A 26,859-nucleotide genomic window follows, 5' to 3' on the forward strand; every position below is an offset into this window, starting at 1 on the left:
CTAGTATTGCAAACTAAAGAACAAAAGGAACGACTGTCAAGTCTTGCCCTATCATAATTTATACTCTTCTCTGAAATACACAATATTTTAGAAAAGGAATTCTAGCTAGCTCCTTCCTCAAACCCTCCATCCACACAGCTTCAAAGCACTTTCACTTCATTGTGAAACGAGGTCTCTTCTCTCTTCTGGTGCCAGGGTCATCTTTAAGCCCCTTTAAGATCCCTTGCTCAGCTTAGTCAAATCCAGTTAAGACAAAACCCATCAAGAGTGTTTTATTATCCTATAACCACCTTTCCTTTTGAATGCTCTTCTGTTTCTCAAGATGTATTGTCCACTGTACATCTGAGACAAAACAGACTGTGGCTGGGTCTCCCTACGGTTTTTAGCATTCAGTCACCACAGTCACACACAGATCACACACAATGTGAAATAATATGTGCTAGTCTTGTCATGAATTAAGAAACTCTGAAGACTGTCCTTACAAATAAACTGCAAATTTTCAGATCTTTTAGTTTTTAGATAATAATTTCTGCTTCTGCCATTCTTCAAGTTAATATATAAGCCCATTTACCACTAAGCAAATACCAGCCTCTCCAAGCAGAGTACAAAGAATTCAGAGATGGTATCATTCCTATTTCAGAGAAAGAAATCATGATCCAAAACTTAAGCATTCTGTTCAAGGTCACAGCAACTCAGTGACAGGATTAGGATCAAGACTTAGGACACTAGAATTCCAGCTGCAAAGAGATACAGGTAACTACACTGAAGATTTGCACGCAGCTTTATTTAAAAATATAATAGGATGAATAATTTAATGTCAAAGCAGACATGTTCTCCTGTAACACTGCTTAAAATAGTGACATTTCTGCCAGAATTTATGTGCTATGCAACAGAATTCTCTTGCATTTAAATGAAACAATAATTCTTTGTATGAAAGAGAGGCCTAAGGAAATTAACACTAACCCTAGGGGAAAAAAGTTATATTAAGTCCACTTCACAGAAACCAAACCCTGTAGTTTCATTCTGGATTATTTGCACACACCCAGTTCAAAACAAATCACACAAGCTTATTTCATGCTTGGGCCTTACTGCTTAATATAGCATGCACTGAAGAGTACTATTACAAACCACCCAGGTCCTACCTAGTGTGCAGCTAAGCTCCTAAAATGATCTATTTGTGAACTCCACATCAAGACAGTCGCTATCTAATGCTTTAAGGAAAGCTTCCTTTTAATAAGTAACTTCAAAATGGTTTCTCAGCACTACAGAAACCTTTACACCTACATGCAAGCAACCATCTCCATTATCACAGGCAGTGAGGAGTTTCAGGAACTTAACAACTGTTGTCACAAGCAGTGTGTATGGATCTTGACCTTCAGTCGCTTGCTAGGCAGGACTCACATTTCAGTATTCACTGCATGACAATTAGTAGCTGAATGCACACACCCCTTGATGTCTTCCCCATCTGCAACACCATAGATCCACATAAGTTCACATCTGGAAGTTAGGTACTTTTAGAGTTGGAAGTTAGCTCCTGTGCACTCCAAGCAACTCCAAACTGCATTTCTGACAGCATCCATTGTAATTGTTTAGCCTACATTTGCACGTTCCCTTTGTAGTCTTTGTTGTTTCAACATCAACAGGAAGATCCAATTCCTGCCGACATGATGGAACTCACTAGCACTCAGGAAACAAAAACCCTAATGAAGCCTAGGGCATTAAAATATAGGAGTTCTCTGAAGCAGACTAAAATTTCTGGGGTAACCAACTTGGCTATTCCTTTATTTCTTTTACACCAAGTCTTAAGCAATTAAATTTATGTCAGAAATATGAAAGCCATAGGGAAGTAAAGGGTTCCATTCTCTTGTGTACTGATTACTGTAAATCAGCAGTTTACTAGTGTCTAGAATTACAAAACAAAAAACAAACAACTTTAAAACGGCAAGAACAACAGGTAAGGTCAGGAAAATGCATGGGAAAACAAAATATTTTTATCTATTCTCTCAATACATGAGAAGTTTTTATACAGATTTATTCTTAGAAACAACAAGCAAAAACTGTTCAATATATGATCTGTGCTCATTGCAAACCAGCGCATTTGAGTATCATGAAATAATACATTTTTTGTTTCTTGGCATGTTTAAGGGCATTTAACCCCATTTTAACAGAACGTTTCTAGAAGAAACTGTAGGCTTGATAGCAATGATACTCCTATTTCTGTAGTTTTGAAAGACATTACTAAATTGCTAAATCAAACAAACCTCATGCAAAAAAAGTCACTATTCAAGTTCCACACTCCTTTTATCCAAACTATCACCACAGCTGTGAAGAAATAGGTAGCAGCCAAACTCATGCTTACCTCACTTTCTTTTCAGTATGTTACTGTGTTCTTGAAGGCAGGCTTCTCAAGAATAACACATTCACTTTGCTGAACCCACTCAAGACCTTTCCAGAGGCTGAAGTGCTTAAGTGTCTCTGCTCTAAGCCTAAATCCTCCTAATCTTGTTGACAAGTATATCTTGTAGATAATTCTGCTTTTACTAGAGACAAGAAGATGCGTACTTGCAAGGTAGTTCACTGTTCTTCACTAGACTACATAACCCAAGTTTCTAATCTCCTCTTAGAAAGTATCCATAGAAGAGTCCCTTTGTTCCTCTGTTTCCCACATAGGAAAAATTAAGTACTGAGTTCACCTTTCAATATAAGGTCAAACTTCACAATTAGGCTATTTCAAGAGGATTTATCAGGTTACTCATCTCAAATTAACAACTTCTTGGTCTGTTTTTCTCTAAGCTACATGACCTATATTCCTGTGTAAGAGGAAAAAGTTTCTATGTCCAGACACTCAATTATGTTGAACAATCATTGCACTGAATAGAAAGCCATATGAAATCTAAATAACTCCCACAGGCTTCCTGCAAATGGAGATAGACATAAGGTCCCAGGATAATAATTCACTTTAAAGGTAAAGCTCACTATGCAGAACACAGTGATAACTCAAAGGCTAAAGAAGAATTCACTCATTTCATTGTTACAACTCTAATGTCCTTTCCAGAGCTCAAGCTCTTTATCCAATTAAGTCCAGTTACTGAAACCAAGGTACCATTAATACTATCACATTTAGATGTAGACTACATTATGCTTGTCTACATTGTAAGAGAAGTGGGAAGAGTTGAATACAACTCATCTAAATATATACTGTTGTGTTAAACATGATTCCTCTCTACAACTGCCTGGTAACAGCAATGAGATGTTCACTAAACACCATTATTTAATCTTCTCACATAATTTCCATTATTACAAAAATAAATTTTCTCCTGCATAGCCCATCCTATAAATAATCTCTACAGATTAAAAGAAGAGAACACAGACTGGAAGTCACAGCTATCATTAAGTCAAGTATTTAGAACTTCTGTCCCTTGATGGCCAAACTTTCTTTCCTACATGATATTTTTTAGCATACATTACTACTACCAAAAACTAAAGTAATCCCACCAAGCCATTGCTGATGCAGTCTGGTAACAGAGAGGTTTTAAACATATATTGTTAGAGTATTACCCATACACAGTAATTTCCTAAGAGGGTTAGCCAAATTGCCTTTCTCCCAGATAAACAGGTTGACTGATACTTGTTCCTTCAACATCTTCCATGCTAATATACATGGCCCCCATAGCCAGTACAGAAGTACAAAACAGAGTAAAAGCAAAGCACATCATTTGCAAGAACAGAGCCAAAACTTTACAGCCTTCCTAATGAGTTTGTGTTATGCCTACCAGACAGTCTCATAGCAGGTCATCTGATTAAATGAAACTGTGTTAATCTATTAGATATCATAAATCCTATTAGCAACATGCACAGCAGCTTGTACATTTTCACAATGACAAAGGAATTATACACAATCCACTGTTAGTTCCAATGTTTTGACATCATATTGACTTTGAAAAGCTGAGGGGGTTTTGTTATTTAATTGGAAGTATATATTGAGTCCTATTTGACTTTTATTCAATAGAAAATACAGTAAGATCAGAATTGCTTGTGGAACAAATTTGAGGTGTTCTCTCTCCCATTTACATGGTCCACAAGAGAAGACAAAAAAATTCAGGGGTGCCTTCTGATCCTGAAGAACACAAATCTCCAGATAGGGTGACCACAAAAAAAGTAGAGAATTTTAGAAGTTAAAAAAAATCAGAGAAAATGTATGCAGAAAAACAACACAAATGTAAAGAATCACACTAATTTCTGTGATACAGCTTTATTTGAAGGAAAAGAAAAAAACCAAACCACAGAACACAACCCTTTAGAATATGCGCTGAATATAGCTCAAAAACATTGGCTTAATACCCAGCACTGATTAAAACAAAAGGTTAAATACAAAGTAGGACAGAAAAAAAATACTAAAAATATTATAATGCCATTGAGGAAAAGCAATGGTTTGTCTACACTGGGAACACTGTGTTCAGTTTCTGCTCCTCCAAAAAATAGAACACTGGAGGTATCTAGGGTTGACCAAAGTAACTAATTGGAGAGCACCTAGGAAGACAGGTTTAGAGAAAGAGACAGGGGCTCACTTGGTGTTTGCTTTCTGACAAACAGGTAAACATCTAGTAATGGGAAGCAACAAATACAACTGAGCAAATACTTCCTAAACAACATACGGCTAACTAGAGATGTTCCTAATAGACCAAGAGGCTTCACAAGAGGCAGAAACATTTGAAGTTATAGCCTGGAAGATAATGAAGGTTTCACTGTTCCAAAAATATTAGTAATAATTATGATTGCAAAGAATATGAACTTTGAAGCTTTTAGGTTCTGTTTAAATAATACTGACACATTGAAAAGAACATTCTGACAAGAGCCACTTAGCTCAAAAATTATAATCGTTTTATTTATTGCAATTCCCTGACCTACTGAGATGAAACAGTTTCATCTATGGTCTCCCTCTGCTTTGCCAGTTCCATTTCTGAATGAAGTCAGGCAACAGTATCTATTATTTAGCAAGTTTTCTGCCCATTTTAAAATTCTTCCTGTTGATACAAGAATACATATGCTAAAGCAGAAAATAGGTACTTCAGGCTTGCACATATTAACAGCTAAAAACATTAAGTTAGTTACTTAAAATATAGTATGAGTTTCTCAAGCACTAGAAAAAATAAGTTACCTTATTTATTTACTTACATTTTCTCTCACTACAGTAGAAAGCCAACTTCTGCTGTCAAACATGTAAATTCTGGAGGGGAAAAAAGGAAAAAAAAAAAAAGGAAAAAGAAAAAAAAAACAAGACCAGAATTTGTACAATTGTCAAGAAATAACATCAATTTCTTAACAAGTCTAGCAGAAATTAAAATGTTATCAAAGCACAGACTATTTTTTGTTGGCTAACAAAGAGCCAGCTTGTCATCATGGAAGGAAATGGGCATTGCTTTAATATCAAAAGGACCAAAAGACTCACTCATGTCACTTTTAAAATCCTTTTCCAAGGAAACTCTTGCAATCCTCAGATCATTAAGTCTCTTCCCCTAGCTGATACAGAAGTCCATATTATTAGAGAGCTTAGGACTGTAGCAGAACATTGTCTCATTCATACAAGACTAATTTTCACTGGACTACAAAGTCTCCCCTCTCCCCGGTCTGCATTTTCAAAGCATTAAATTATTTCTGCTCAATACGGTTCCTGAGGTATGCTAGCTTTCTAAGCACAGTGAAATACCAAGGTACCCATTTTATCAAAAGAAGTTACATAAACCTCCTACTACAGAGCTCAAGCCAGAGCACAAAACCCTTCTAGAAGAGTTATGATTCCTAATCACTAAAGATGTTAACAAGTAAAGTATTAACACATTAAAAAACACACATCTGCAGTCTGAAAGACTGTAATGATTTAACACACAAACTGGCTTTTTAGCAAGGTGGAAGAGTTTCTCAGAAATTTTGGAGCAATTTTTTTCCTCCAGCAGCACAAAGTCATAATTATAGTTCACCCCAAGATTCAAAACACTGACAACCGCTTATACATTCAAAACATCTGCAATTTGCTTGTACCACACAGCAAAGCAAGGGCTGTGGGTGATGTCAATGGACACTGAGTGTACATCTTTAAAGCCGGTGCATCAGGACAGTAGAGGATTATTCTAAGCACAAAGCAAGAACGTACTGAAGTGAAATGATCTTAAATCAGAATGCCAGTCTACAATCTCATGTACTTTAAACTGAAATGATTATGGATAATGCATCTTGCTGATTTTACAGTTCACTATTAGCTGGAAAATCTACAAACCACTCCAGCGTCTGGTATGGAGGTTAAACTACTTAGGATATGGATCATCCTCATCCAAGCTTATTTTTAGAATAACAATTTAATACTGTGATTATGGAATCATCACAGTGTAAGCAGTTTTGTTGGCTACTGACAGAAAAAAAACAACATGCTTTTAGACATAAAACAGTAACTCACACTTTAAGGGCCAAACTCTAACCCCTCAAAGACACAAGCACATGATATGACCATTTGAAGTTCTGAAGAAAGATCAACTCTGTTCAACTTTCAGAAGTCTTGACAGGAAAAATTTGCCCACACTGCAGAGAGATGAAAACTGATGAAACTCTGAAAGTATTCTCTGAAATGTAAACAAGTAAAAATCATGCTGGAACACTAACAGCACACAGAATACACCATAGCAAAACATACACCACTATTACCCTGTGCTGTACCCTCATTAATGCAGGAGAGGTGTTGCAGAATTTATATGCCTTCTGCAAAAAAGAAAAACAAAACAGACAAGAAAAAACAACGAAAGAGCTGCTTTAACCAGCCTGCAAGAAGAGTAAGGAAGTGTAACAGCAAACTGTTCCACAAAGCTTAGTTTTGCTTTTAAAATCAGGTTAAGTTTCCAGTTGGGTTTGCTGAAAGCAACCTGCAACACCTGCAGAAGGCAATCTGAGCAGATGAGGTATTTTCAATTAAAGATGGAGCTCTTTTTAAGAACAAAAGTAGACAAGCAACTGAAGAGGGGAAATCTGCATTGTCACAAGCTTCCATTTTTAGCTAAAATGTAGCCTGGTAAAAGCAACATGAAAATTACAGGCCAAGTCATTCACCACACCACAATACTGGTTCAGCAAAGAGTTCTTGTAACAAGCTTTATGCACTGTCTAAATCAGCCCTTACAGCCCTGCTTAGCTGAGAGCTTGAGCTTCTCAACACCAAGAACCGGGGTTTCTAAAACCAGAGAGAACAAAAGGTACCACAGAATACACTAAGCTTGGTTCAAGTGGTTAAACCATTATACCAAAGCACCTGGAGGTTGGCCAGCCCTACACATAGCTGGTGTACCCAGTGTCCCCACATTCCCAGTTTTCTGCTCCAAGCAAAGCATCATCACTTCTGGGTAAGGCTTCCCTACTACAGCACTAACTGCTAACAGCCTAATACTCCTTTTTCCTTCAAGATTTCCTTCAACTTCCTTGAAGTAGTTATACTGAGGTGACAAAGCCTAAAACTTCCAAAATCCATCAGAAAACTTCACATGAAGGCTCTTCCGGAGAAGTTTCATGAGGTTGAGGAAAGCAGGAAAGCAAAGAAAGGAAGGGACTTTGAAAAGTAGGGAAAGCATTTAGAAGTATTTTACTGTAACATCATAGCAAATTTGAACAAATCTCTAAAATTAAGCAACTTCCTAAACACATTCACTGTAGCCCTCTCCAAAGCCATTAGCTGTATAAACACATTTTTCTTCTTGACCTATGGATTCAATGACAGACTTAAACCCTAAATATTCTGGATGTTAATTCCACCAGCACACCTTCTTAAGACTGCTTTACACATACATTAACTAGATGCCAAGGCCAACATCTGAGCTGCAGCAAAAGCATTCTAGCTTCTTAAAACATGCCATCAATTCATACATAACCTGATATGAGACCAGAAATGGCTCATCAGACAAGACACCTGCCCACCAAAGGTTTGGTTCAGACCCTGGGACAAGGTTTGGCCTGTCTTCATAAGCAGCTGTGTCTGTCCTCCTCCAAGCACTAATTCCAGTTCAGACTTTTCTTATTTAGTACAGATCTGTATTCTGGAAAGCCTAGTCTTCACTGTCACCTCCTGCAGGAGCAGCTTTGAAGGACAGCCAATGGAAGGATAAAATAGTAATTACAAATTCACAAATCTAAATATGCTCAAGTGAATGGATACAACCTCTTCTATTTGATGTTGTCTTTCTGGGAATCACCTGCTGAGTCTATAATTTCCAAGCACATAAGCTTTGAACAACAAGCAATACCTTCCTAACAGGTTTGCAAAGCAGATTATCCTGGCAGGGACAATGCTAGATTGTCCAACTCCTTCACAAACCTACTGCAAACACTTCTGCAGTCAACGGCTAGTGTGTCTGAACTGTTTCTGTGGGAGGTACTGGCTGCTCCTTGCATTGAAGAATTGCCAAGTTTCCACCTGAAGCAGTTATTGTGCTCAGGAGATGTTTTTGCATATGTTAAGTGTGAATGAAGTACACATAAAACAAGCAAGTTGATAAGTGTTAATGGTCATTATGTAACAGTTACATTAGCAGTTGCATTACTTTTTCTACTCTGCTTGGTACATCTAAAAGATTGCATTAGAAAAAAAGTTTCTCACAGCTGCATAAAACACAGTAAAATTGAGAGCTAAAGAATAAAGATCAGTTCTAGGATTCCTCCAAAGTTCTGGCTGCATTTCTTCATCCTGGCATAACAGATCTGCATGAAACACCTTCTGGTCAGTCAACACAGTCTTCCATCAAACTGCCTTCACCTAAGCAGTGAGGTCAGAAGTGTCAGCTTCAGGAAAAAGAGAAAAAAAAAACCCACCAAAAAAATCAAGCTTTTATTTCAGAAAATTCAGGGGAGAAGCTAGATACTAACATATCCAGAAAGCTTCCAAGACCTTGCAAAGCCCAAATTCAAGAGTTTCACATTCAAAGTGCCAACTTGGAATTACTGTCTCAGAGAAACACTGCATTTCTGTCTCCTCCAAAAGCATTACAGAACAGCTCACAAAAAAAGCCAACTGCTATGTGCACATTCCTCAATATGCCAGAGGCTATTGCCACAGAGTAAAGCAACCCAGATTTTACGGAACATCACCAAACTCTAGCTATCAATGCACAGACCATCAGCTTTTGCTGGCATGCCTAAGACTTGAGGGCTCATCCCTCCCATGTTTCATAGAATCATAGAATAGTTAGGGTTGGAAAGGACCTTAAGATCATCTAGTTCCAAGCCCCTGCCATGGGCAGCAATATCTCACGCTAAACCATGTCACTCAAGGCTCTGTCCACCCTGGCCTTGAACACTGCCAGGGACGGAACATTCACAACTTCCCTGGGCAACCCATTCCAGTGCCTTACCACACTAACAGTAAAGAATTTCTTCCTCATATCTAATCTAAACCTCCCCTGTTTAAGTTTTAACCCATTACTCCTCATCCTGTCACTACAGTCCCTACCCAGCATCCCTATAACCCCCCCTTCAGATACTGGAAGGCTGCTATGAGCTCTCCATGCAGCCTTCTCCAGGCTGAACAGCCCCAACTTTCTCAGCCTATCTTCATATGGGAGGTGCTCCAGTCCCCTGATCATCCTTGTGGACTCATTCCAACAGTTCCTTGTCCTTTTTATGTTGAGGACACCAGAACTGCACACAATGCTCCAGGTGAGGTCTCACAAGAGCAGAGTAGAGGGGCAGGATCACCTCCTTGGTCCTGCTGGTCACATTCCTTTTGATGCAGCCCAGCATACAGTTGCTTTCTGGGCTGTGAGTGCACACTGCAGCCGGCTCATGTCCATTTTCTCATTAAAAAAAAGTATTTAAAAATAAACCTTTTGGACTGTTTGCCATTTTCTCTAAATAGAATACTAACAAGCAGACAACAATGCTTAAGATGTTAGTAGGGACACATGCTTGTAATAAGCAGCTCTAGAGTAAAGTGGACCCTTTCCCTCTGCCACCAACAGTAAGCAAATTGAAGCTGTTTCCATGGAAGACAGCATCCTTATGTTGCCAAAATACTCATATTTGCTGATGCTAATCCCATAACCTACATTTAAAAAATCATACTAATGCAATATTTAAGCATAAAAATTTGGACTATAACAGGTCACTGCATTAATCCTTCCTAAAAGCATTTGCAAGCTATGTGTATTTTTAAAAAATAATCTTAATTCTAAGAACAACAGAGAATTTATGTACAAAATAAAATAACTGATTATTACAAGTTTAACAGATGTCTAACGACACATGCTTAAAATAACACCATCTTAGAGGAGTGTTGGGACATCTCTGAAGCAGTTAAAGAATATTTTAACTGTTGCTACCTTAGCCATGAAAGTAAAAATATTTTCTACCTATATCTTTTCTGCCTTGTTCTTAAAGAAATTCACATTTAAGATCATTCTAACACTTCCTGGTAAGAGGCAGGCATAGCAAGGTAATTTATTTTAAGAACAAAATTTAATATTTAGTGTGAGTTTTCAAACCACTAAGCCAGGAAAATTTAGAACCTGCTTGTGCATAAATTTCTAGCTACATTTATCAGAAAAAGAAATTACTGAACATTGCCACTTAATAAAGTATCCCCTTACCCAAAACCAAGCAGTTTTGTTGTCACATACTACTAGATATCTCCCTTCAGACCAAAAAACAAAACCCAGGCAGCATATATCCAGAAGGAGCATATATCACAATTAACGAGCACAGAAATGACTAAGCATTTATTACCAGATGCTTCTATATGCAGAGCCTTACAGTAACCTAACAGTTGTTTCTCATTTCAACTATCACCTTTCATTGCTTCCTTCAACTCTTTTATAATGCTCTCCAGTTTTTACTGGCATTTTTACTTCATTTGTAAACTCTCCAGAATCTGTTTAACTGAACAGGGCAGTGCACACACACAACAGGGATATCACAGTCCTACTTCTATAATGTCACTGACACACCATATTTTTCACTATTTAGTATTAATATTATTGCCATGAACAGAAGAGCAGCTACAAAGGTAAGACTATGTAACCAAATATTGCTGTATGCAAACACCTTCTCTGTAACACACAACTAACTATTCATGAGCTGAAGAAACATAATGATAGGTCTTACAGATTAAAAGAAACCCAAACCACGTGGCACTTTACCTGCAAGAGACAAATCAAAAAGGTTTTAGTTACCCTGTCTAGGAAATACATTTTTTTGCATAAGCCCTTTAGCATCAAGAACTCTCAAGGCGTTTACTTAAGAGGGAAAAAAATGCCACACACCCCAGGAGCTATCTAGAAAGCTGATAATAGTAAGAACAGATTCATAGTTTGGGTTTAGAAGTGTTAAGAAAGAAAAGGGGAGGAGGTTTGGGGAGAAAATCAAAACCCAAGGGTAAAACTATATCACAAATCAGTCAGATATGGGAAAGCTGCCTGGTGTGAAGCATTATCAGCAAGGTGTTTGAAGAGAAGTTGAACAAAATAATGGCAAAATAATCTAAAAACAACCCAGAAACAAGACATTCATTATTTCCTCTCTAGGGGACCTAAAGCAGTGGTGTCACAGTACCAGTTCATTATCTTATCAGAAAATGTGTAATCTCTCATCTAAATCAGCTGAATCTCTGGGTAGCAGGCTTAGGGCAGTTCAGAATGCAAGCTACACACAGTACATTGTCTCCTAGAAGCTAAAAGTGGAAGCATGCTTCTGTAGATGCAGTTTGCACACCATCCCAGTGTGACAATCAGTGACAGAATCTTAAAACAGCAAATGAAGACACATTATACACCTAAATAAGTGTGTAATTGACTTTTTTAGTAAAAGTCTACATTAGAAACACACTTGCTCAGGTAACAAAAGTTTGTAACCCACAATTTAAGAACAGGCAATCCCATTATGAAAACTGCAATCCCATTATGAAAAGTCATTCTTGCCAATTCTCATGAAGTTGTCAAAAGGCTGTTTATTTAAAAGTCACTTTCAGATATACCAGTTTTCCAGTAGGTCTTCAGGACATTTTCCGTGATTTTAATATATTCAAGAAGTCTTCCCAAAGACTGATGTGTTTCTGTATCATATGATGAGGTTCTGCTCAAGCTCTCCCCAAATATTTCACAGTAGATGCTGAAGAGAATAAAGCTTGGCTGGATCATGCTTTCACAAGCAAATGAATAGCTGTATGTAAAACCTGGCACAGAGGCAGGTGATCACACCACCTCCTGCTACCAGAATCCCAGAGATTACAATAAAATCCATCGGACAGATCAATAGCCACTATCTGGGGATTAAAGAAAAAAGAGAAGAACAAGTATTTTCCAAAAGCCTAAATGATATCTCTCTCAGCCCTGCTTGCCAACACATCTGCATTGGCATGATTTTTTCGACCCTGTTAAGAATAATGTATTTCTTCAGATATTCCATTAAGGTGACATCGGTAGGTACATTAAAATATTCACCACAATATTTATTATGTTAGAGGAGGAAATGGTCTACACTTACTTACAATACAAAAAAAAAAAAAAGCGAAAATAGCAAAATTAGATATGAAAAATACTCATAGAAATCAGTAAGACTGTGTACATGCATAAGCACAGAAAATTAATAGAAATTGCTATTATTGTATTTTGCATTTCCACAAATTGCAGCTCAACTATTTTATCAACAGAAGATGAATCATCCATTTCATGCTACATATGCCAGCCTGTAAAGAGTCAACTGAGTCAAAGGAGAATCAGCTGCTCCCTACTTACACCCTTTAAAAAAAATAGAGCTTTCAGAATGCTACATTCAGCAATACTTTTTACATCCTTAAAACTCAAATAATTAAAATTTGAAGAAGTAGCCAAGCAAGTCAGCATGCTTTTACTCGAGCAAAGGGACAGTTACTGATACAACTTATCACATATCTAACATGGTCTTTTCTGGACAATTTTGGTTCTGAAAAATCATCCCCCTCAGCCATGCATGTAGACAGACTTCAAATGAAAACTTTCAGATGCTGACATGTCTCACTGCACTAAGGCCCTCAAAACACTGGTGAAAAACACATTATGTTTGCAGAGCACCAAGGTACTTTACATTCTATCAAATCTGAATTGTGCTTTACCATGCAGATCAAGAGTCCAACAGAAGCAACAAAGATACCCCATCTTATGGACAGGCTGGACAAGACTCAACTGATAACTACCTCCTGACTATAACTACTATCATATCCTGCCCCAATAAAAATGCAGTAGTTAAGACATTTGAACAACAAACCACCTGCTCTCTTTGTGCCTCTGCTACACAGACTACACAAAATAGCCTAGGAGATCATCTACAAGAAAAAATATTACTTCTTTACAGCAGTGCTGAAGATCTTAGCCAAGCTTCAGCTAATTATTTCATTGAAATAAGAATTTAAGTGTCCAAACGGCATGCTGATCTTCAGTAAGATATTAACAAAGATTCACAGTTAAAAAGAAATTAAGCTACAACATGAAATCACTGCTTTCCAGCACCAGTCTGAAGATAAATAATATTTCAGTGGGCCACCTTAAAAATCAATAGCAGAAAAAAATACTCAGAAGAGATTAAAATACAGCATAACTTCTCTTTTTACTCCAAACAGACTGAGCAATACTTTCTTCTCTAGCCCTGCAATCAACGTAACCCATCTTTAATCAATGTGCAAGCAGTTCCATTATTTTTGATAGCAATGATTTATACACCTCCAGTAGCTCATTAATTTCTCCGAGCAATTGCTCTATTTTGATGTGTACATTTGATACAAAAGATACAGAAGAACAGGAACAAGTAAAGCAAGGTTGCCAGACTGAAAAGTAGAGTAACATAGGAGACCTTGAAGCCATTAGACTCAGAAGTAGCGTTTAGGAGCAGACAACACTACAATGCTTAATGCTGATACAAAAAGCATGGCCCAGGGACATTATCACAACAAGAAAGCAAATACTTGCTTTCATCCTTGGATGTTCTTTTTTTCCTATAGTACTGCATTAACTCTTAAAACATCTGGCATTAATCTTTAAGTAGCAGCTGTATTCCTCTAGACAGTAAGCATGTGGTTAGATGATTGAAATCAAGAGGAAAATATGAATAAAAGAACACAAGTACTACTAGGAATAGGAACCAGGGTGGGAATTAAGAAAGAGAAAACCCAAAACATCAGAAGACAGAAAACACACTAGCTGTAGTACACAATATATCAACTCACTCCCTTTGAAAACAGAAGGGGAGAGAGCTTTAAAGACTGGTCACTTCCACCTTATTCAGAATATTAAGGATTGTGACTTGGGAAAAACATGGTTGTTTCCAACTGCAGCTTCTATCTCAGCTTGCTTTTCTAAGTTCCTTCATGTTCTGTAAGAGCAGAGCTGTTCATTAACTAGAAGCTGAACTATCAGTTTTGCAGCCCAGCACATGGCAATAAACTATTTGTCCATCTTGATTTCCTAAACACACAAAGTCATGAACTGGCAAGGCAGCTGCTTACAAGATGCCTGCACCACCTTTCCTCATGGAAAGCTTCCCCAGAGTGAGCCCTTTTGGATTTAGTTCACAACAGCAAGGATAAGGAACAAAAAAATGACTACAGGATAAATTAGACTGAGAAATCAAAACCAAATTAATTAGCTAGGTGACACAGCTTAACATCCCATCTTACCCTAAGGTAATCTGTCCAAATGCTGTATATTTGATCCCCATAGTAGCAAACGGTGGATTTCCCAATGCCTGATTTAGTATGAGTTCCATCTTTTAGTATGAGTTAAAGGGAAGAGAGGAGTCAGGTTAGAAGCAAATACGAAGATGACTGGGCATCTTCTCATGTCTAAGGACTTGCCCAAGATTCCCAAAATGTCTCAAAGAACTTAATTTTATCTTCAAATTTTCAAAGTTTATAATGGTTTTAAGATTTCCCCCCCTTTTCTTCAAAGATGCTTCACTCCATTTGATTAGGATACAGTTTTCTAATTTCAAAATCATTGCATAACTTAACTTGAATATCCTGAATTTGTAAGTACACCAAACTCAAGCCTAATAAGAGACTTTGAATAATCAGATACCTAAATACTTACACCTGTGGACTAGTTTGCGTCGATATTAAGGCCCCAAATGCTGGTTCTGCACAAGTTCTGCTTCCCTATTTATCAGCAACAAAGCTTTTTCCAGAACAACATATTCCCTGAAATGCTGAAACTTCACGTATCATCTACAGGCACAAGAATAAATGAAGTAAGCTGAAGTAATCAATTTGACTTCAATGTCTAAAGTTTCTATGATAGTTGACTTTTCATACATGAAAAAAACACTTCTCCAACTTCTCAAGCACCTATTAAAGACACACAACTTTGTCAAGATTTTAATAGATTTCAAAGTTTTAATTGTTCCTGTCCAGAATTATTTAATTTTCTTTAAGTATTATACAGTCTTTTAACCAAAGTACTGTATGTTAACTTTAACAGTTAAGTTTTCAGGCACTAGCCAGGTAGTATCTGACAACTTGTAATGAAATCCAGGACATAGTAACCTGAAGCACAATTAAATTGCCAATAGCACCAGGCAAACCATTCCTGATCTTTGTATAGACCACACCTTTGTTAAATAGACAGCAGTGTACTTTCAGCATTTTACCTCTTCACAAAGATTTTGCAACAGGAATATCAACTATATGTTCCAACAAAGAGAACTCTTTAATTAGTACAGCATAATCCTATTTTCAGTACCAAAGGTTTCAGCAGACTATCACATTTACTTTGTTTTTCTGATGAACAGAAAAAAAAATAACCTAACAAATACATTTGGAGGAAGGTGTGGTAATACGAAGAAAAGAGTTTGGGGAACTAAATGGGAAAAGGCCAAGAGGACCACAAATGGAATTGTTCTCAGCATCCTGAAGCATGTACAGGCCTGCTTTGTTGAGCACTGTTATTTCATTTACTGGAAAAAAAATCCATATACTAAGTTTCGTATTACGTAATTATAACTTATGGTATTTTATACACTGAAACATAAGTTTATTTTTTTTCTTTTTTCTATTTATTTTAAGATGCATGCATTGTGATGTTCAACACATTGAACCATTTGCTGTTAACCAAGATATATCAGCTCAACAATTTAAATAAACCTAAATGGAACAGGACTCTCTATATATGGCAAAACCCAGGCTTACTGCACTAGCTTTAACCACAGAGATCTTAGAAAATATTAGTACTATACATATATTAAAATAAGAAATAAGTTTGGGGCCTTCTGATCAATGCTGTTTATGCCATGAACAATCCTGCCTGGCCTCACAAATTTCACTGCTGAAGAAACTTCTAAGATCTCTACACCAATAAAAGGCAAGCTCATACCATCTTCTGTATGCTTTTAGCCTTGGAGCTTTGACCCCCCTCCTATCCCTCAATTGTTTGGTGAATCCCTTAAATACAACAAATGTCCAAACAGTTGGGCTGACTATAAGGTGCTCTGATTTTAAAACAGAATATACCACGATGGTTCAATTTCCCTAATCACGAAAGAAAGCCAGATTCCACATCAATTACAAAAGGACACCACCTCAGGCAGCAGCTTGCAAGGCTTATCTGGACAGATACAAGCATGCTATATGATCTCCAAAAACAATTCTTAACAGCCTGCTTAGTAACCCTCAGCAAAAGAAGCCTCTTAAATATACCTTGTGTTATCACAGATGTCCCACTGAGGAAGTGCTTACAGTATGGCATACACCATTAATACCAGGCACATACATTTCAGTTTCCATGGAAGTCAAACTGCAATTTTGTAGTGCATAATTAGAAATTCTTCTGTCAGAGCAGCACTGGAAATTTGTTTCAACATTTCATAAAAAGACCCCAAAACAAAACAGCTTCAGCTTTTCAATTTCTGTGCTTGCAAATAATTTTAGATGACCTCTATTTATTTTCAGATTTCAATAAATCCTAAAATGTCAGGATGAACACAAAGCACATGTTAACGAACAGACTTTTAAAATGGTTCCCTAAATCTAGCAAGAAGGCCAGAAACACAGTAGGAAAATAAAGATGTATAGAATTAACAGCTCACCTGCAGCAGTTAGGCAGAAACTCTTTCTTTCTTACAAAGAAAGAAAACAACTGGCACCAAGCTGTGCAATTGAGCCTACTGTAGCAGAAGAAAGATCATGCAGTAAGGCATAGACTTCCTGTCAATGACAACTTTGTAGGTGCTTGTCTTTCTGAAAGTCATACAGAAAGCCTTGCAAAATTTCTTATTTAGTGCCCCCATAGTCAATACAGTTGGATTTTGTAATAAAGATGAGAAAAATCATCACTGATACTTAAACTGGTAAAATATTCACAACTACTGTGGTAGACAGCATGCAGGAGTTTCCAGAGAAGTATTTTGGGTTCAGTGGCTTTTTTCTTTTGAGTGGCTCTCTTTGCTGATGGGGGGATAGGGAGGAGGGAGAAAGATAGAGCTGAAAATAGTCATAACAATCTTTACATACTTTTTAATATAGGACTGCCTTACGTAAAGCTCCAAAAATCATCTAATCAATCTAATTGCAGATAATATCTTTTTTGGAAGCACACTGGCAGGCATTACTGCAGTTCTCAAGATGACATCAAAAATATTCTGAGAAAAAAAAAAAAGATAAACATAACTGGAAAGTAATTTTAGGCAAACCTCCCTCAAACCACTGTAGGAACGCAGAAAATATTTAATTACAGGTCAATTAATCCTTATAACATATAGAAAGTATTTCTTCTCTACACATAAAACCTTTCAAAATTGCAGAGATTTGACAATCAAACAAAACCAATTTGATAAATAAAACCAGGTATTTTAATGAAGCAACTGAAGTATTGTCTTCATAACTGCTTTCTCAAACACTTGTTCCTGTGTCCCATCATTCCCCCATATTGCTGGTGAACTAAAATATCAATAACCAGGTCAACATATAACATTTTGGATGGGATCCTTATTTTCTACCACTTTAAAATTTTGATAGCCAAGCAACTGAGTGTTCAGGCTACTGGTGAAAATCCTGGACAGAATTTAAAGTTAGGATTTCCAAGACTCCCCACAAATTACACTCCCATGATGCCCCCAAATTTTATTTTTCTTTCCTTACACAAACTACCATGTAGACATCTAATTACAGCATCCCCAGTAACACCAAGCGTAAGATATATATAGCAAGCATCACGCTATCTTAGCTGTTTCCAGATGGCATGCATGAATATTGTCACGTCATTGCTGTAGCTGGGTTCAAGAAAGACTCTTGGATGTCTGAAGATACTGGGCAATACAAACACACAGCTAGTACACTCAAGGTTCCAAGTACAGTCTTCCAGACAAGCAGAAATATTTCATTATATTTAAAAAATTATGACACGTTTTATGTCACTCTAATAAATGCAATGGACACTAGGATTTAATGCAAATTTACATAGTCTTAAAATATTAATTGTAAAAAACATTGTATAGGTCACCAATTAAAAAATAAAAAAATTAAAATAAAATTAAAAAGCAAAAAAAACCCAAAACAAACAGGTCAAGAACATCTGATCTTTATGTTCCCAAAACCACTTTTAAATGTGCATTTTTATTCAAAGGCTAACCATCTCCTTTCTACTGAGAAGTCTTCTAGTAGTGCTTTAATAAAAATGCAGTATTCTGCTTCAAAACCTATTCTGAATGGCCATATTCCTGTACTAGGAAGCCTTCCTCAGTAATTTACATTGATTATTTTGGCATCTAAAGTAAAGATAGTGTTCATAGCCAGCTCAAAGCTTTTAAAACCCTCTTAACATTCTGCTGAACTACCAGTTGGCTCAAGTATCTATGGATTCTGCCTACACTTCTGTTTGGTAAAAAACAAATCCATGCATAGAAAATCCCCAGTATATGAGACACCCTGTGAAGAAATAATAAATTGAGATACTATGTTAAATAGAAAGTAAGGGACTTGGGGGGTTTTTGCTTTTTATCATGACCATGGCTGATACTAATTCCAACATTATTAGTGGGTAGGGAAAAAAAAAACCAAACAACAAAACAACAAACAAACAAAAAACCACCCCACCACATTTTGAATAGAATATGTATTCTTTTTCTTTTGAGTCTGCATTTGCAGCAATGAAGAGCCTCTCTTAAAAATTCCACTTTATCTTCAGTCACGTGCTTAAACATTTCATTAAAACAAGCTAGATGCTTTCAAGGTTACAGATTCCCCCTCCCTCCCCCCAGATAAACACTAAAAAATACTCCCAATACTGGCATGAACAAAAGCATCAAAGCCTTCAAAGACAACTCACCTAAGCATAATTTAACCACTTAAATGCATGATTTGTCATTTCAACTGGCTAGTAACAAATTAGCACTAAATGCCATTCTTGAAACAATACGGTATGCCATATGGCTAAAACTGGATATTAAAACTGAGGATATCAATTACCAATCCACTAATGCTGAGAGCCAAAATCCATGGACAGTAAGAATTTAATCCAATTTAGTGACATGAGCTTGACATACAGAAGACAAATCTACTGCTGGTTTCACAGAAGGCAAGCCATCCCAATTTTTTATTGCAATAACTACAAAACCAGCTGAATTTAATACTTCCTTCACATTCCTAGGTACAGCATTAGACACCCTGAGAACCTGCAAAAGCCACACGAGTTTCACACGAATTGGCATGGTTTCACACTGTTTGAAAAAGCCTAACTAAGTAACTATTTGAGAAGAAACAGTTATAGTTGTTTTCCATATGACCAAATCCAAGACCCCAAAGCACCAGGAAGTTATTACACATTGTAGCCAGCAAGGTTTTGCTTTAGACCTATGAAGTCCAAATAGCCCAACAAAGACCAAACATTTCCCCTATTATTTTAAAAGGAACCTGAAAGTAATTCCTTTAATTGAAGAACTTAAGTCTACTAGTTTAATTTTTAACAGCTGTAAAGTGTTTATTCTTGAATTATATTAAGAATAATGCTACACAGAAGTCTATGTACTTCCTCATTATACAAAACGTTACTGGTTAATTACACAAAAAGAATTTTCATTAAGTCCAAATACAACATTTTCAGATATGCATGAGATATGGACATTCTGCTAATATTTACTGAGGAATTCTACCTTTATATGTTGCTGAAGACTCCATGGTAGGATGCTTGCTACGCACTGACTTTGCATTTATCCTTGTTTAGTCCTTGCAGCTCCTATTTATCTTACTGAATAAGGAACCCCTCTTCACTGTGCTCTTTTCTGATCCTGTGCTGACAGGCCAAAGCAGTATTACCAAAAAACCTGTACAACTAGTTTCAAGTTTAGCAGCTCATTAAAAGTACCATCAAGTGTAACTAATAGTTTATTGGATGAGTATTCTCGACTAAAAAAATTGTTCCTGTCATAAGAGAAGTAAAATACATTCAGCTAATTTCAGCTTTTTAAAAAATAATTAAAACCAAAACCCAACACAAGCAAATCGGCTGTTCTGGTACCCCACTTCCTTCTGTATGAACTACTGCTGGGCCATTACTATAAACTAATAATCAGTTGATTATAAATTAAGTCACAGATAAAAAGTACAAAAAAGGTTGATATTACCAAAGGTTTGGAGGTCATCCTAACACAGGAGACATAACAAGCACTTCTTATTTTTCTGGCTGGCAAATGTATTACTTTAGTCCTGAGTCTAGTACATCAAGTATTATCCAAGCTATTCTATTTAGGCTACCAAAATTAAGAAGTTTGTAGTAATAGTGAAATGTCATAAAAGTCACAAATTGAAAGTCCATTTTTTTGAGTTACTAAAAAACACACATAAAATGTTTTAGACATTTGTAACATCATTTTAAAACACTTCACAGGCACAGAACTGGTTTGATATCCCCAAAACCTCGCTCATTAATTCCCATTAAAACAACAGTTACCTAGACTATGAAAATAATTCCAGGTAAAGCAGTTTTAAAAACCTCCACAAATTATTAACATTCTGAAGCAGATGGGAGACATCTGTATTACAGAAAGATAGCTGTCTACAGGGGCTCTGACGATTACCTGGCTATAGAGAACCAGCAACACTACACAGCCCCAGCTGAGTTTTTGTATGCCTGTGCTCTAGGTTTAAAATAGTTTTTCAGCAAGAGGCTTAATAAAAGCCAAGAACATTTTGATGATATTAAGCAGGTACTGCAAGGCAAAAAAGAAAATCATGTCACCCCTTTATCCAGTAAGAGCCTATATGAACATTTCAATAAAACTATTTACTCCTCCCACCTAGTTCCTATCTGGAGAAGCTCACAAAAATTGATTAAAAAAAACCCCAAAAAACAAAACCCCCCAAAAAAACAAACAAAAAACCCCCACAGATTTCTTGCAGCAGTTTTCCAAACACTCCTCCTCCCTTCACACACACCCCCCCCCCCCCAAAAAAAAAAAAAAGAAGAAAGTAAAGAGAACGAGAAAGTGAATGTAAAATACAATTACGAAATAAGAACTAGCCTGGCAAAGCTGTGGTGAGGAGGAGTTGAAAAATGAGAGCTGCCTTGCTGCAAACGCCATCTTGTTGCAGCTATTGGGCCCAGGCACAGAAAGATCCATTCATTCACAGTAAAAAAGAAAATCAAACACACACCCTGGCTAATCTACAGCCACCAAAACAACTACACTATTATCACCCCTTCTCCTCTCCTAAAGCCCACAAAGGAAAAAATAAACTCTGATATATGACATTTAGAAGAAATTTAGGCATTAATGTAGTCTTCGTTTTCTCACATGTATTTCACATCCACATCGACAGCATTTTGTCTTGATTCACATCCTTGCCTTAAGCAGATCAGCTTAGAACAGGGGATAAATCTCTCACGATTAGGTGCGGATATTTTACAGCAGCAAAACGTCTAATTTTTCAGTCTTAAATCACCTCTCCAAGTTAAGCCAACTATCCCCAAAAGGTATTTCAATAATCACTGAAGTCTTACATTTACAGCCTTTCCTCCTATTTTCTGCTGTGGAGACAATACATAATAACGTGGCAGTCGGCATCCTAGAAAGGATGCCTTATTTAAAGCAACAAGCCTAATCCGTGACTTTGTTGGAGAATAATGAAGTATCACATTCGTTTAAATTTCAGTTCATCTCCAGGAATGATAACTGATGTCTTACAATGGTCTCCACATTATTCCGATTTTCTTCTGAACAAGATTTTCCTTCATATTTACATATAAGACTTTATACTTCTTCATTTCCTGCAAAGCTGTAGAATTATAAATCCTACACCTTAAATAACCCCTGTATGGAAAAAGAGAATAAAAATAGCCTTTGAATAACGAGCTGGAAAACGGAATAATATTTTTAATAACGTTTCCGAGAAGGAAGCTCCATTTTTCTATTGTAGCAAGAACCCTCCATGATCTTCGTTATCGCTGCTACAGGCACACAAAAATATGCAGTACCGTGATACATGGGAGAACAACAAATATGAGGTTTAAATCCATCCTCGGTTGGGATTTTAAGGAGACCAAAACCTCCTGCACCCTTCCCGCCGACAGCACACACAGCAGGAGCCCGACCTGAGAAGCCCCTCACCGGGATAGGGCTGCTGGAAGCAGTCTTACCCCGTTTATCTCACCCCCGTCTCCTCTTAATCAGTTTTCCACCATTACAGCAGACAACACCACAGCTCGCTCTTGAATCTCTCCAAATTATTCCCTTTGTCCGATGGATCGCTTGGGAAACTCGCCTTTTGTGTCTCAACGCGTGCCAAAAAACACCTCAGACCCTCTAACAGAGCCCACTACAGAATGATTATAATTAAAAATGGAACCCGGCAAGATCCAAGGTCTCCTCCCTTTTCGCTTTAAAGCCTCCAAGAGAAAAACCAGTCCCACCCCCACCTTTTTCCCCTCCTCCTCCAGTTACAAACACACTTCTTTTTTAGGGGAGGCTGGAGCACCGAGGAGGTGGCGAAGCACGGGGGAGGGGGGCTATTTCCAATCCCACCATACCAAGAATTGGACAAACCATGAAGCCCGCCCTTTTCTGCTACGGGGCCGTGAGGAACGGGTGGGCGAGGAAGAGAAGGAGGAAGAAGAGGGCACCGCCGAGGAATGGGGAAGGCGGGGGTGGGGCACCCCGGTGCCCAGGCGACGCGAGAGCCGAGGGAGCGGCGGAAGGGGAGGACGTGAGGGGAAGGGGGAGTACGGAGGAGAAGGAGAAGTGCGGCAGCGGGGAGGAAGAGCGGGGGAGGGGAGGGGAGAGAAGGAAGAAAGAACCAGAGCCGCCGCCGGAGGGAAGATGGCCTCAGGGTGGGGCCGGGAGCCTGGCGAGCCGGGCGGCAGCGGGACGGCGCCGAGGCTGTGGTACAGATCCCCGCGGCCCACCCGCCGCCTCCTGCCCCCTCCAACAGTTACCTGCCCTTCCGGCCGCCGCTCATGAACCGGGCCGGTACCTCAGTCGCCCGCGGCTCCTGCCCGCGTCCCGCCGGACTGGGGCGGGGAAGGGTGGGGGCGGAGGAGGAGAAGGAAGGGAGGGGGGGGGACGGAAGAGGACGGGAGCCGCCCGCGCTCTCCCCGGCCGGTCCCGGGAGGCAGCAGCGGCAGCAGCAGCGCCGGCCGCGGGGTCGCGTCGGGAGGGGAGCGCCGCGGGGGGGGGGGGGGGGGGTCGCTGGGTCCCGGCTCCTCCTCGCACGCCGAGGGCCCCTCAGCTCCCCGCGGCCATCGGGCAGCAGCAGCCTAGGCGCGGTCAAACCCCTCCAGCCCGCCCGGGAAACCCCGGCTCGGCTCCTGGCCCCGCCCCGGCCCCGCCCCCCCGGCGTCGGCGGAGACCGCAGGAGGCACCGGGGGGGGGGGCCGCGGCCCGGCGCGCGCTCCCGGGCGGGCAACGCCCTTCCAGTCAGGGGCCGCGGAGCGCGGGCTCTTCCCGCCGCCGCCCGCTCTGAGGCGGACAAAGGCCGCGGGCCGGGGGCTGCGCTCCGGCTCCGCCGCGCCCAAGGCCGCGGCCGTGTGGGGCTGTCGGGAACAAAGGCAGACCCGGAACAGCGCCTCACAAGCGGCGGTGTTAAACACAGAGCTCCCGGAGGCAGGAGAGCCCGGGGGAGCTGCAGGCACCCCCCCCCCGAGGTACACAGGGTTTAATGTAACGAGCTGCCGAGCACGAGTGAGGGACGGCTGCCTTTGTACAACAGCCTTTACCTCAGGAGCTCGACAAGTGGCGATTCTTTAGGCTTGCAACTCTTTCCTTCTCCAGCGTTGCTTGTAAGGGCGCTCACAAGGCCAAAGTCTCCACATCTGCCTTTTAATATTTTCATTTAAATATTAATATTTAATATTCCCCTCTGGAAGGGATTGCAGAAAGTAGAAAATCAAATGAAAAATAATGGAATATATATATATATATATAAATGCTACGCCTGTTTTACACCTTGGGCCTCACATAAGCCAGGCAGGACCACCGATGTTACCAAGATGGCCTCACTTCACACCAGCGCTCCCATACTGCAATACTGTAACTTCATTACAGAAAGTAACTGTATCATAATAACCTAATACATTTTCCCACTGGACCTGCCTCATGATGAAAAATACCTACTAGTTTTCTTCCTCATAATTCTTTTATGTGCTTTTAGCTGTGGATAATCATAGTACCTAAACTCTTCCCCCTGTCCCCCCCAAAAATACTGTCTTCAGAACATATCCTTTCCTTGGAATCTCTCACTTTTTTTTTTATGCATCCTCTGTTTTACGAGAGCTAAAGGGAATTTCTCTACATAAGTGTACTCTGCCACCTCTTAAAATCCATGGAATTTGGGTAAGGAAACTGGACCAGCTAAATGTGTTCGTACATGTTGATTAGAATCACATAAACACAGACTAACGCTTTCACCACACCTATTCCTTTGTAAATGCAGTAGTTACATTTCTGATCCAGTGAGTTCATTATATCAAATTCTCCACTGAGAACTTTGATACATAGTTATACCGCTAGTCCAAAGAGGAATTATGAAGACTGGAAGAGGCTGTTTGCAGAGTGCAGAGCTGTTCCACATGGGGCTGGTGGAGCTTTTTGGTTTTGTTTTCAGAACCTCACTGGACAAATCAGTTTTCTGCATTATAAAGCCTGTCAGAAGAGTCACATAGCTATGTACATCCCTGTGCTTAATTCTGATGTCTTCACATAGTCCTGTGCTAGAAGCTACTGTATATGCGTTATCTTTATTTTTTAAATTTATTTTTCATTTTCAACCTTTTGTGTGTGTGTGTGTGCATAGATACATAAATTGTCCTAGGTTGCAGTATTCAGTGGAAGAATGTGCAAATTATCATAAATGAGTGGACTTATTCAATGTATGAGTTTATCTGTTTCTGCATATTGCAAAAATTCAGTTTGTAACTAAAAAAATAGCTGAAAATATCTGCTAATAGCTGAAGACCTAATATACATAACTAACAAACCCAAATCTTTATGTTTTTTTTTTTGTTAGTCCAGTTTGAAGTAGCTAGTATAGCCAAAGCAAATTAAAATACCTGAAAAAGATGGGAAACGTCGCTCACTCAATTCCACTAAATAATCAAACTTCTCAAATGTGGGGCTTCCACATATCCCAGGGCTAGGCCAGCTCAAGAAAAAAATAGACATTTTTCTCCTGGAGCTTGTTTTAGATCTAAAGAAAAACCTCTCATGTATGCAGGTTGCTCCATAGTTCTCAGTTGCAAAATATCTTAGACCTTTTTCTCAGTCAGTTGCTACTAACCTCTTTATAGAGAGCATACCAAGTCAGATGAATCTTTAGATAATTTCACTAGTTGGCATGTTTCTTCAGCTATTTCAAACATAATGGCAAAACTATCTGGAATCTGTTATACCTGCTGTGCCTCTGGAAAACCTGTTTTTGCAGGCTGCTTTGCCATTCAAATCCTGTGCATTACAGTACCACTATAGCACACTGGTAGTGTGCTTATTGGTAGTGTCCTTATTGGTTCAAGGCTTTTGTGGAATACAGATAAATTTGTTGTTAGGATGAAAAAATGTCCGCTTCAGTATTACTGTGAAACTTTTCCAAAGAGTGAACAATTATGCCACACATTGTTTTATGCTTTTACCAACTCGCGATTAATAGGGCATCTGCTCAAGCAGAGCCAATGGTTGCATACATATCAAAAGTTGCTTCCTAGCTTTCAGGCTCTGCTTTCACTGTCACATGTCTGTGACTGCCATCAGCAGGTAAAAATAAAGGCTATTGAGGCTTTAAAATATTTGTGAAATATGGGCTTAGGAATCTTGGGAACCAAAAACACCATTTTTCTTCCCTCATCTGCCAAGGTGGTTTAAGGTGGTTTCCAGTGAGTGAAAGTCCTGGAATGTTTCTGACATAAATGGTCTTCTGGCGTGTCAGGGTAATCAGATCTGTGAAACTTTGTCTCACCTCTGCAGGATTGTATCATATCATAGTTTAGATGTGATACAATCTTACAGTGCAAAACAAGTATGTAATTCTGTAATCTATATGTATACTTGCGCAACAAAATAACAGATCTTCTGTGCTGGGAGTAATGAACCTTGAAACATGTATTAAGGTTGGTTCAAGCCTGTTTGCACACTTACCAAACCAAACACTCTTGTTTTTTTTTCCTTCTATTTGTACAAACTCATATTGAGAAAACCAGAACAGGGGTTTGGTGCTTTTTCCTACGATCAGAATTGTATTTGAGCTCTTTTCCATGTGCTGGGGATTGTATAAGATCTTGTTCTCTTTTCCTTCATATTCAAGTGTGTGTCACTAGTTCACATTTTTTGCTGTACCTTCAAACTTGGCAAGCCATAGCTTGGCTTTTAAAAGTCCTTTGGTGCTCCTGGTAAAGA

The 26,859-nt window shown here is 38.8% G+C and overlaps 1 protein-coding gene across 5 annotated transcripts in view; it reads right to left on the reverse strand.

Annotated features, from left to right (window-relative positions):
• Positions 1–23,566, reverse strand: part of GNB1 (G protein subunit beta 1) — a 40,101-nt gene extending 16,535 nt beyond the window's left edge. Inside the window, exons 1-2 of one of the 5 annotated variants that reach the window (XM_034068055.1) lie at positions 23,412–23,566; positions 5,176–5,227 (exon numbers count right to left, since the gene is read on the reverse strand). The gene's annotated coding sequence lies outside the window, so the exon portion shown is untranslated. Of the gene's footprint in view, positions 1–5,175; positions 5,228–17,520; positions 17,607–22,616; positions 22,743–23,411 lie in introns of those variants that run through there. The other 4 variants (XM_031043881.2, XM_034068056.1, XM_031043882.2 and 1 more) reach the window with 4 other exon arrangements.
• Between the last annotated feature and the right edge of the window lie 3,293 nt (positions 23,567–26,859).

The sequence above is a fragment of the Melopsittacus undulatus genome, chromosome 12 (genome assembly GCF_012275295.1).
Source record: "Melopsittacus undulatus isolate bMelUnd1 chromosome 12, bMelUnd1.mat.Z, whole genome shotgun sequence".
NCBI lineage: Eukaryota > Metazoa > Chordata > Aves > Psittaciformes > Psittaculidae > Melopsittacus > Melopsittacus undulatus.